Source organism: Empidonax traillii, unplaced genomic scaffold (genome assembly GCF_003031625.1).
Source record: "Empidonax traillii isolate 1590-97213 ecotype Southwest subspecies unplaced genomic scaffold, ASM303162v1 scaffold727:size316264, whole genome shotgun sequence".
In the NCBI taxonomy this organism is placed as follows: domain Eukaryota; kingdom Metazoa; phylum Chordata; class Aves; order Passeriformes; family Tyrannidae; genus Empidonax; species Empidonax traillii.
Window position 1 is genome coordinate 143510 of NW_020955920.1, and position 13014 is coordinate 156523.

Below are 13014 nucleotides of genomic sequence, written 5' to 3' on the forward strand. Positions count from 1 at the left end.
GTGATGAGAGAAGATGCTATCTTTTGCTTTTATTAAGGACTTTCAACTCCTATTAAGTATAAAATCCCAAAAGACACATGGTAGTCTGCCTATAAAAGCTAACTGTCCAGTCTTCACTAGTAAATGGTCATATACACTTTAAAATTTATAAGGAAATCAAAAACAAGAAGGGTGTAACGAAGAATGAATGCATTACTTCAAGAGATCACAAAATAAATGCTGATGGAATATTTCTGATTGTTACACAGGGAGTAGATGTCAACCTAGACTCACCTGTCTAACTGACCCTAGTTATAGCAGGGTTGTACAAAGGTTGTCCTCTCTACCAGAGGATAACAATTAACCACACAATTATGTGCAGTAATATGATGCTATATTATTTTCTTAAAACATACGGCACTTCTAAGTAGCTAGACTTTTATGAGATCATAAATCCATATACTATAACCAGCACAACTAAGAAATTATGTGAATTTAAGGCATAACCTGTCGTGGGTTGAGGTGGTACACGACATGGTTTCAGGATACTAGCTCACTTTATTACAACAGTGTAGCTACTTTATACCATTCTAGGTGACACATGTATACGCACCATTGGTTTACCACTAACATAACAGCTCATGATTGGACATAGCCACGCATGTCTGAATACAATAGGTCAGTATTCCTAACAGGAAACCCATTCTGTGTCACAGTCCTTACTGTCTGTGGTTGAACATATGCCAAGTGTAAGTATTCCATCTTTGGTATTTCAGCTTACAGAGCCCAGAGCCAGCTGGGTTCCCCCACAATAACGAGCACAACTAAGATGTTCTGTGAGCATAAAGTATACACTGTCTTCCTAATATTCAAAATGTATGTTAAGGGAAATGCCCAGACTTGTGACTTGGGATTCCATTAAAAAGTTCTTTCCCTAGGAGCTTTTTACATATAGATAGTGAGTTTTACTTTTAGCCCTGTTTCTTTAAATCAATTCTCTGCTTTTGTCTTGAAGACCAGGAATATCACTAGATGATCTTATAAGAGCACCTTGGTTTTGATGGTCTTCTATTTTTTTCTTTAAAGAACTATGTCTGTAGATGAAGTTTTTATCATTGGGCCAAATTCAAAATAAAGAGAAAATTCTTCAATGCTTAGCTTCTTAAAGAATTACAAATGCTAGACAAGACTCATAAAATTTATTATGCCATTTGTTATCAGACCATTCTGTTTGTTTCTTATACTTAGCACAAGTACAAAAAGAATGAACAGACTTGCTTTTCTAATCTCAGCAGTCCCTAGTTTTCTCCAGGAAGCTGTCTGGTTGCTGTATGTCACTGATAAAAGTGAAGGAAAAATGACCAAAATTTTTCTGTTTCCTAGAACGTAAAAAATAATTTCTGTTTTGGCTTTTTTCTCCTGCTATGCTGAGCTGATCAGTGGGGAAAATGGCTGGGAGGAGTCATCTCTGAAGACCACAGCAATTTTGTGTGTTGTCAGCTTACACAGATGTTCATTTTACATTAATTTTCTGTGTTATTGAGGCAGCTTTCAAATTAATTTAATCAAAAACATTAGTGACCTTTAAAAAACAAAGCAAGTATTAGCAATGGAATATTAAATAGAGAAACCTTCTGTATTTGATATCAAGTTGTCTATCAAACTACAGGTATTTCTAAAATTGTAGGCACTAAGAGAGAGATATTAAATTCATTATCCAAATATTGAAAAACTATGTGTGTGGCAACATAAATTTCCTTCTCTTACTTTCTCTTCATTTCTCGCTACATGCACATTCATATCCCTCAATTCATAGCTGTATGCCCTGATACAAACATCTCTTGATCATAATTTCTTATATGTAATGTACAAAAATACTTTGCAGGTGCTGGGCTTGAAATTGCCACTTCAGCTACCATTCAAATGGACACAGGAATGCAATTTCATCAACGCTGTAAACCCTTATGCTTCCATTGTGTTTATGCAGCTGTCTCGAGGACCATATGTACATGTAATTATGTAGCTGTATTACACATAATTTTTCTTCCTGTTTTAATTGTTTACTTCTTTGAGTGTGGCCATTTCTGTTGCAGAAAGTTTTTTTTCTGACAGTTCTCTGTACAAACTAAGATCAAATACTATGACTTCCAGAGGGAGACATGGATAGAGGCAAGATATGATACTGAGTCAAGAATAGAATATCAGTTACAGAAAAAAAAATAAAATTAATGACCTGTATACTTAGATTTTTAAGTAATATTCTCTTCATTGTCCTGTTTCTATCATATAAGTAGCAATTTCAAAGGCTTCAGAAGGATATAAGTAACATAATTACAACACTATTTTTATACTTTAGTGGATGAGTCAAATTACAGTGACAGTGAGCATCATCATACTTGACTTCCTGTGAGATACCTCTTATTCATTCATCATCTCTAACATGTGTTTTCTAATTGCTTCAGTGTTTCATGCATTTTAACTAGGTTATATTTTTGATGTCAGTAATGTATAGATAGATGTTTTCCTGTAAGTCTGATCCTCAACATTTCTATACTACTTTTCTGTTTGTAAGCTAAAAAAAAAAGAACAAAATTAAAAAACCCAAACCAAACTCAGCCAAAACCCACCTGTAGTAGGTTGACCGTGGCTGGATGTCAGGTACCCACTAAAGCCACCCTCTCACTCCCCTCTGCAATTGGACAGAGGAGAGATAAAAAAAACAATGAAGGATTTATGAGTTGAGATAAGAGCTGGGAGAGGTCACTCGCTGATCACCATCATGGGCAGAACAGACTCAAAGTGGGGACAGTACTTAAATTTATTACCAACAGGATCAGAGCAAAAGAGTGAGAAATAAAATATTCTTAAAAACACCTACCTCCCACACCTCCTCCTTTCCAAATTCTACCTCCTCTCCCCCTCAGCAGTGCAGGGAAACAAGGAATGGGGGTTATGGTCAGTTGTTGTTTCTGCCACTGCTCAGGGAGAGGAGTCCTTCCCCTGCTCCCATGGGGTCCCTCCCATGGCAGATGGTCCTCCATGACCCTCTCCAGGGTCCATCCCACAGGCAACAGTCCTTCACAAAACTGCCATCCCATGGGGCATTTCTGCATGGGATGCAGTCCTTCACCAATGAGCTGTCCCAGCGTGGGTCCCCCACAGGGGCCACAAGTCCTGCACAGGAAAAACCTGCTCCAGGGTGGCCTCTTCCCTCTGCAGGCTGCAGGTCTCCATCAGGACCCTGCTCCATCTTAGGCCTCCCACAGGGTCACAGCCTCCTTCAGATATCCACCTGCTCCAGCATGGGCTTCTCGGTGGGCTGCAGGTGGGTCATTGCACCCCGATGCTCCCCTATGGGCTGCAGGGGCACAGCTGCCCCACCATGATCTGCACCATGGACTGCAGAGCCTCAGCCCCAGCCCCTGGAGCACCTCCTGCCCCTCCTTCTGCACTGACCTTGGTGTCTGCATTGTCATTCCCATGTTCTCACTTCTCCCTTCCCTGGCTGGAATTTTCCTCTGCACCATAACTTTCTGTTCTTAAATATGTTATCCCAGAGGCATAACTGTTCCTCGTGGTTGGCTCAGCCTTGGCCAGGAAGCCCATCCCAGAGCTGGCTGGCATTGGCTCCATGGGATAGGGGAAGCTTCTGGCAGCTTCTAACAGAAGCCACGCCTGTAGGTCCCCCCACTACAAAACCTAGCCACAGAAACCCACTACACCACCAAACAAAAAATCAAAACCAAACACAACCTCTCCCCCATAATTATGTCCAGAAGGGTTATTTTTCATTGTGAAATGTTTCATTTTTCCTTACTGGAAAGTTTTGGTAATCCCTTGGGGAGGAGGGGTGGTGTGCCTTTTTTGTGTTTTGTTTGTTCTGAGAGTGCAAAAAGAAAGGAATTATTAGTTTTTGTTGTACCACTGCAACTGTTATGATCCTATGTTTGGTTCTGAAATTATAGCTTCTCTGCCCCTGCCTGTCCCCCCTCTAGAGCTGCAGTATACAGGAATTTCTTCCCATTCTCTTATTTTTTTTCTAGACAGGTTCAGAAAGGTTCCCTTAAGTTTGTATATTTACAAGTATGCTTCGTGTGCTTCTCTAAGGAAAAACAGAGAATGCTTTGTATGTTATATTTATCATTCTTAAATTTTGTTTTCCATTTAATATGTAAACCATTTTCCAAGGGGAATTATCATTTAATTCTTTTGCTTTCCACTTACTACTTCATTTCAGTTGTAAGTCATCAGTGCGTTTGGCAGTTCTACAGCTAGTTTCTCTGTCTGGGTAATTTATGTAGATTAGAAGCAATGAAGATCTGAGAACTGACTCCCCTGTGGCCCTTTTCAACACTTTACTTTCTAATCATTTTACTTTAATCAGTTCTTTATCTGTTCCCATGTTTAACCTGAATCTTTCCTGATTTCAGTTTAAGATGAAGACTGTCATTTGAGACACTATCAAAGGCTTTATGTAAATCAAAATTATGGTGCTTGTACTCCTATTATCAATTTTATTTCTAATCTTCTCAAAAAAAAATAAAGGTGACTGGTTGTCAAGATCTAAATTTCTTTCAAATTTTTATCAAGGTAAACTGTGTTTGTTGTAAATTATTGACGATTATTTAACTCTCGGCGTCTTCAAATATGTATGCTATTGTGTAAACTTTGGATTTTTAAGGTCACTCTACTTGTTTCATCTCTATGCCACCATGTGTCACTCAGTGTCTGTGAACACTTACCCACATATATTGGCTGTAATGAGGCAGGCAAAGGAATGAGTAGCAAATAACAGAAAAATAAATTGTCTGCAGAAACTGAGATAGCCCAAGAATAAAAAAGATATTTTGAGTAGACAGGCTGCTCTAGTAAGACTGTATTAGAGCAGAACAACTGTGATAGTTCTGGGGAGTAGCCTAAGGAATTCCTCGTCTTTCCTCCTGACTGGAACATGCATTCTGCGGGATTTTTTTCCTTAGGAAGATAATATTTAAAAATATTACTTATACTCACCTGTATTATCTCATGTTTGTAAAATTCTTTTTGCAATTACTGTTGAATTTATTTGGCAATTCTCATTTTAGAGAGATAGTAAGATCATTCCAGATATTAAAAAAATTGCTGGACTTTGAAAGTGAGTGATCTTTTGCTGAGCTTAAAAATTATGCTTATGATTACAGGTCAAAATAATATGTCATATTACTATTAATTCTATTTTTAATTTTTTAAAAATATTATAGAAGTAATCATATTTAGAATAAGTCCATACATTTTTCAGTTATAATGAAAAATTTAAGAAAAATTTAAAAGCTTATGCAAAAGCAGAGAAAAACTTCAAACAATAGCTAAAATTACATATTACATTCAAACTTTTCAGTCTAGTATTTAGCAAAGGATATATCACAAAATGCTTTTCTGTTGGTAGCTGGTGAAAGAGGTTGATGCTGATTAGTTATGAGTCACTTTGACAGATTTTCCTACTTAATTTCAACATACTAAAAGAACTAGTATTAATATTGATCAAATTTATAAAGGATTATTTTAGAAGCTAAGGATAAAATTAAATATAATGATTCTGTTTTTATTACTTTGATTACTAGTAAAATACAGGAATAGATATGTGTTAGGGATTCAGGATAGGTGGGTAATTCAGGATATGTTGCCAATTTTCTAAATGATTCAAAGTTAAAGTTATGATTCAATTAATTCACATTGATTCAGTACCTGAAGGGATCCTGTAAGAAAGAGAGGGACTTTTTACAAGAGCATACAGTGATAAGACAAGGAGGAATGGATTCAAACAGAAAAAGACTACATTTATAATTAATATTTCCTGTGAGAGTGCTTAAAGCACTGGAACAGGTTGCCCAGAGAAGTTGTGGATGCCCCATCTCTGGAGGCGTTCAAGGCTAGGTTGGATGGAGCTTTGAGCCCTCTGGTCTGGGACAAGGTGTCCCTGCCCGAGGCAGGGGGATTGGAACAAGATGGTTTTTTTGGTCCCTTCCAACCTAAACCATTCTATGATTCTATGAATCACTGACAAACTATCAGAATTGCAGTATACACAATGAAAATACCCATATAATCAAACACATGTTGAAGTAAAGACACTGAAAGAGTTCAGATTCTGCTGTCTCACAATAACCTACCCAAACAGACCCTGGGCTGCACTCTGAAGTTTAACAGTTAACTCCTCCCCCCAAAACTACATATTATTGCAGCTGTAGTTCAAAGTCACATGAAAACTTTTTGCACAGAATATCTTTTTTTCCAGCTGAGAATATGTGTAGCTGCAATCTCCAAAATAACCAATTTATCGATTCTGCAATCTCCAAATAAGCAGTTATCTACTCAGAAGCCTTTTTAGGTTAACATTGCTAATACAAGAAGAATTTGTTAGGCTAAAAGGTGACTGATTTTTAGTCCATAAACAAGTACATGGGTTTTTTCAATAGTAAATTTTAAAACTTCATTAAATATGCATAATCTGTAAATTTCCACATTTGTGTTTCTGTAAACATTTGTTTTTGAAGGTTGCTGATTTAGAAATACCTGGCTATTTGTTAGTTGATCAGCTTGAGATATCTATGAATGTCTCCTTCAAAATGATGCTTCTACCCCAAAATAAAATTCTGATACTTGTCTTCATTGTTAGTGTATATTTGAAGTTTCAACTTAGTATTTTCTGGTTATTTTTGAGTATTCAATAGCAGATTAGAATGTTGTGATAAAAATGATAGACATTTCTAAAGTCATTAATACTTCAAAGATAAGGGACAAAAGCTGTATGAAGTAATGAACAGGTTGTAAATGCTGAATGTCCTCCAGCCAGAATACGGTTTCAAGCTTTCTGAACAGAGGTGGAAATTTGCAATATACCTTTTCATGACATTCCAATTAGTATACAGTGTTTTAAATGAAACTAACCTCCTTTTTCTTATTTTTCCTATATTTCTCAATATTTCACATTATCAAGGCTGACATACTGACACAGAGTAGTTTTATAAATCTACCCTATTTTTTACTACATCATAGTTTCTTTGCTGAAGATTACTAACTTATTTTTGAAAGAAGTTTTAAACATAAAATATATTTAGCTGCAATTAGTATTATAGCATATGTATATATATGAAGGCATTGTGGCTCTTAAAAGGAGTTATAAATGGTGTGGGGAAGAGTGAAAAACTTTGTTCTTTCCTTATGTTTACAAATAAGATTTCTTTTTCCTCACCCCTGCTTATATGTTCCCACTCAAGTACTTCGGTTTTTCATACAATTAAACTCTGAGAACGCTGTCACTAAAAACTTTGTTAATGGCAGAAATGAAACCAGCATGGATTTTACCAACAGATTACTTCTAAAAATTGTGCTTTTGGAATATCATGGAACTTTGCTATCATACACGTATGCAATCTTGGGAGTATTATTTCATGTTATCTCATTGAAGACAAAAGGAAAGTTTCAGTTATAATTTTAGTACTTTTAAAGTGATGAAAATAAATGAAAAACAACAGATGCACTGAAGTGAGACAGTAAATTTTATGTGCTCTTATCAGAGAGCTGCATTTATGAGACTACCACTCTGTTGGGATATGCCTCCAAATTCTACAACCTAACAGGGAATAAAGCAAGATTTCTAAGAAATATGTATTCTGTGATTACCGAAGTCATGAAAAGAATGGGAAGTGAGTTGATTTTAGTCCTAGGGCTGTGGAAATAGATTTGTTTCTTTGTTTGTTTCCTAAGTCTGTAAATTAAGGTTAACCTTTTTGTTTCAGAAAATTCAATGAACTTCTGAAAATAGATCAGTAAATAGGAAATATGAGCTATTAGTAAATTTTGTTAAAGTCTTTGTGTGTTCCATACAACTCTACCATATGCCAAGTTGTGTACAGTATTTATGTTTATGTATTTAGTGTCATAACACCTCTGAGCCAGAATTCTGTTTTACAAGACATTGTTCAATTGGAGAAATAAAAACTAGTCCTGACCCACCTAAACTTAAACTGAAAGTACTCAACAGGAGAGAGCAGATGAATAGGAAAAGAATAAGATACAAGAAAATGGAGGACTAAAAAATTATCTGTAGGCATAGTAACTTGGATTACAGATATTGTTGAAAATTCTATAACTACCACATAGAACAAGTAGTGAAATATACTTAGACTAATAAAGGTGTTTTGCCCCTAAGTGCAAAAATAAGTGGGAGGTCAGCATTTAGGAGCTGCCCGAATCACACTGAGAAGAATTTCTTTTAACCTTTTGGCAATTCTAAGAGCATATCACATTTCGTGAACCCTGCAGTTTCCTTGATGAGGATTATAGAAATACACAGAGGGGAACATAATTAAGATTAATCTATATATATTAGAACTAACTAATGAATGTGGTTTACTTCAAGTGTGCCTTCTGAGAAATCACTAATAATACCTTATCTTTGAACAGGTAAATATTCCATTTCAACAGATTGCCAAAAGGAACTACAAAAGACTTCAAAGGTAAGGACCTCCTTAAAAATAGTGCTTCAAATGATCATTCCTTCTGGTTTATGATTTAGAAGCGAAAATGGAGAGTGTTAATTTTTTCTCTCTGGCTGATAACAGAGAATTACAGATGACATTATTTGACATTGACTTCCTGTTTATGAAGCTGTATATGTATAAAAGACAAATTTTCACTTTACACTTGTTTGAAAGGATAAGCTTAATTAATTTGATAACTGCAGGAAAAAAAAGGATTCATGTATGAAAATAAAATATTAAAAGTTTGTAACATTTTTGCTGCATTTTTCTATCTGCAAAGGAGTACTTCTCCTGTAGCAATAGTTGACTTTTAAACTGTTCTGTCCACCCTTATGGAAAATATTTTTGTCCCTCAAGGGCACAGGTAAGAGGAGACAAGGTTTCACTAAAATTGTTATTTTCAAGTCATCAAGTTAGAGAAGATGACAAGGACATTGTGGTCTGCCCTAAACTTGCATTTAGTAACCAGAAAGAAAGCAAGAGAAGTAATTTATGTTCCAGTCATCATATCTGTGCCTGCTTTACTTTAAAACACTGGGTACCCTCGAGATTCTGTCAGGTCTTTTATGCATATGCTTTAATGCATATACCGACAGGAACATGACCCTCTATCAATTAATATTTAGCCATACTTTTCTACATTGCCTTAAAAAACAAAGTCCCATACTTTGACCTCCCAAAACATAGCTTATGAATTACAGGTGTTACTGGAGGAGAGGGAGAAATTCTGAGAAAAGTTCCATAGGCTTTTGGGGATTGTGTCAGGTGTCATCTGAGAACTAGACTTCTATAGGACAAAAACAAGTAGGTGGAGTATCTAAGCTGAGAGGAAAAGACAAAGTCTCATCTCAGAACATGCTGTATTCCCAGAAAGAAGTCTGAGGAATGCCTGAAATATTCTACCTTTCTCTATTCTGGCTTTGACACTCTTATTAATTTTTTATTGGTTTCTTAGGACTTTCTTTTAAAAAATCATTTAGAAGTTAATTTTTTCTTCTTGATTGAAATCCCATGTTGTGAGACATGAGAAGCCATTCTCATTATGTCTCAGTGGGCTACCCAACCCTCTCTTTGTATTCTTCCAGTACACCTGAAATGCTTAGATTCATCAAAAACCTCAAAATTTTCAGTAGTCTATTATACTTTGGAAATAATGAAGGAAATCATACTATAATATGGCAGATTTTTTTGTGTGCATGCATATGTGTTGCCAAGTTTGTTCCATTTTTCACTTTTTCTCTTCAGGTTTTGTCTTTATATGGAAATATAATTGATGTAATTTGTTACTTTCCCAAGTACCTCAGATAGACTTTGATCATGCCACTATTTAAATAGTATTGCCTAAGTGAAAATATTTCAGTAAAAGTAGGAAAAAAAAAAAAACTTAGCAGTGAAAAATATGGAACAGTTAAAGAAAAAAAAATGGAAAGCATAGTAAAAAAAAAAAAGACAAAGGAGGGAAAAGAGAGGGTGCCATAGTCCAAGGTCCTATTTGAGTGCTACTGTGGGTGCCCAGGAGACTCATCATTGAAGGACATAAAGTATGAGGATGAGAAAATACATGTCACATTTCTGACAGGTACATCTAACTGTGAAAAAAAAAGCCCTATTCAGCATAGGAGGTTAAGGGAAGAATAAAACTAATGACATTACAATTCTCTTGAGAAGTCTTGTTTTGTTTATTAAATAAGCCACTCTAGTAAGATAAGTAAGAAGAACTGCTTAGTCTGGCAGTGTTAATTGATGCTGTCCTGGGAGTTTATTGTTATGTATTACTCTTTTTGTCCTTTCATGTAAAGATGTCAGCACATTGTATCTGACAGGATGTAGTGTACATTATAAATTATTCTAATTGGGATAGAAAAATGGCCATCAATTCTCAGTACTCTGTATATCGAAGTCATGACTTCAACTTGTACATAATATTAATTCCCAAGTATGAGGTTTATTTTAGGGTATACTTTAAGTGAATACTCTTTCTATGAGTTTTCATTCTTTCAGATGAAAAAGAGTTTATTCCATCCAGTTTTGACACATATATGTATATTTCCCCCGCACAAATACAATGAGCACATATACAATATACAACACACCATTGGTCTACCCTGGCCTCCAATCAGGAGGCCTGGAGACACACCATCTATAACGCTGCTTCTGCTTTTGAGAACACACACAGGATCACTCTTGAGGAGAAAAGACAATGCAGAAAGAATCGCGTCTTGTCGATACCACCTTGGGAGTCTTTCTGCTGTACCTTCTGCAACCGGACTTGTTTATCTCGCATTGGCCTTTTTAGCCATCAGGGCACTTGTAGCAAGCGTGGGTAGAGCCCTTCTCAAATCTTCGTTCGCGTAGCCTAGCCATGATGATACAATATGTACATGGTAGGAAATGAGGACAAGATAAAAGGAATAGAGTCTTTCAAGGCTGACATGAGATGCTTAAAAGAGAGTTAAACACTATCTTGTGCTCAATCTGCTATCTTGAGCACTACTAGTATTGACAGAAGTGCTATAAACTAAAGACAGAGATGGGAAAGGGCAATTATCACTTTATTCTCTTTAATTTCATCTAATAAATGCATGGAATACAAGGATGGGCACACTATATCTTGTAAAGGTGGTTATAGCAGTGTGGGATTTTTTCCCCTTCTGAAATTCTGGGGCATGTGAAGTTTTAGAGATATTATAAAGCAAAATGAATAAATTTCATTGCAGTAAATTATTTCAGGGACGCTAAAAAAAAAAAAAAAAAGTGGAGATTTTTGTTCTGAATTTCAGTTAAAAAAAAAGAAAAATAAAAATAAGTGTTATTTGCTGTAGCACAATTGAGCAACAAAGTGTGCTCTGTTTTAGGCCAATCCTCTCTATATTAAACACTTTAAATGTTGCTCTTCCTAGTAAACTGTGACAGATGTGCCTTGAGGGCACGTATGCTAAATATTTATTTATGGCATGGCTTATGCCTAAGTTTTTTTCTCCTTAAAGGCACGTATATTAAGTACTACAGTATTTCAGTTGCTTTTTATTTACTGCCTATGCATTAGGAAGAATTATGAATTCAAACATGTATCGTCCATTTTGTTTAAAACCTCATTTGCCAGGTATGTTTCTAACAGGAGAAAAAGATAAAAAAGACATAGTTCCCATCACTGCCATTTTCAGCTATGTGACTAATTCTCTTTCTTTAAGACAGAAATAGCTGTTTTGATGAAAAAGAGATAGAGTCCAGAGAATGTCTTGACAGACATAAATAGTGGTTTTCAAAGGGCCAAAGTTACTTGGGAACCTAGTTTCAAGAAAAATCTGTGTGACTTAGGAGATGATGTCATCTAGCAGACAAAAACACACTTAGGCACTGCAAGACCTAATATTCAGAACCAACTGTAGGTACCTACATCCATTTTATAGTGCACAAAAAGAGTTAAGCTCCTCTGAATTAGATCCACAGTCAAGAATGTATGAAGCAGAGTTTTACCTATAGTTAGTCATCAGGAAATCCTAGGGTATGGCGAAAATGATAGTGAAGTGTCAGGATTTCTAATCCTTTAAGGATTTAGGATTAATGCTACTTAGTGCTTCAAGTGACTAAGCCTTGTTCTTGTTTCTTTCTTTAGTATATAGAATTGAGCTTACCTTTTTAAAAATGTAATAGGTGATTTTTTCCTGAAGGACACAATTAATATGCATTCTACTTACTGTGCTCCAGAATTCTATAACTGACTGTATCCAGACCCTGGCAAGTTTTATTAGTATCTTTCATGTTTTTAAAATATTACAAGAAAAGATCCGGTTTTATATTTTCCTTTGTGAGCAGAATATGATATATTACCAATAATGTTGGCAGAATCAAGTGTCCATGCAAACGTAAATTCTTACCTTCCATCTAGTGAGAGCCATACTTATGAGGAGAGAGTTATACTGGGCATTAATAATTTCTTCCTGTCCTGTTGAATTGAAATTCTAGACACAGTAAACCAAAGAGCTGTTTCGGGCTTAATGGTTAAATTTGGAGAATAGAGTCAGACTACAGGTCTATAGTCATGAGTATGGATTCAATATGCATTTTAAGTGAAATATGTACTAAATTACATAAATTTTCACTGATTAGATGAGTAATAAAGAACTTCCCTTGGCCTGTCTTTGGACAATCAATCCTTTTTAAAAACTCTAGATTTACAAAAAATCAATTATTTTCTATTTGTGGTGTCCTTATATGCAGTTAAATTGTTTTATGCTGACTCATTCAGAGAAAAGAAACATTCCGATTTTATTTGCTTTTGTTTTCTGAACTTTTGCACAGTCTAGCATTACACTGACACTGAGAACTGTAGAAGAATTTGTAAATGTTTTCTCATTTCTTATCTATGAAATAAGGCTTCTTAGTATAAAAATTACTTCTTCTTTTGAAATTTTATAAAATAAGAATAAATCCCAAATCTTCTGCTGCTTTTTCTGTTTGGGGGACTTTGGATTTTTTTTAATTATAAACAGCTGCTTCCGTCAGCTTAGTC

The 13014-nt window shown here is 35.5% G+C and overlaps 1 long non-coding RNA gene across 1 annotated transcript in view; it reads left to right on the forward strand.

Moving 5' to 3' along the window:
* Positions 1 to 13014, forward strand: part of LOC114066046 — a 275032-nt gene that overhangs the window by 127156 nt on the left and 134862 nt on the right. Inside the window, exon 2 of the long non-coding RNA XR_003573105.1 lies at positions 8425 to 8477. This is a non-coding gene — a long non-coding RNA (uncharacterized LOC114066046). The remainder of the gene's footprint in view (positions 1 to 8424; positions 8478 to 13014) is intronic.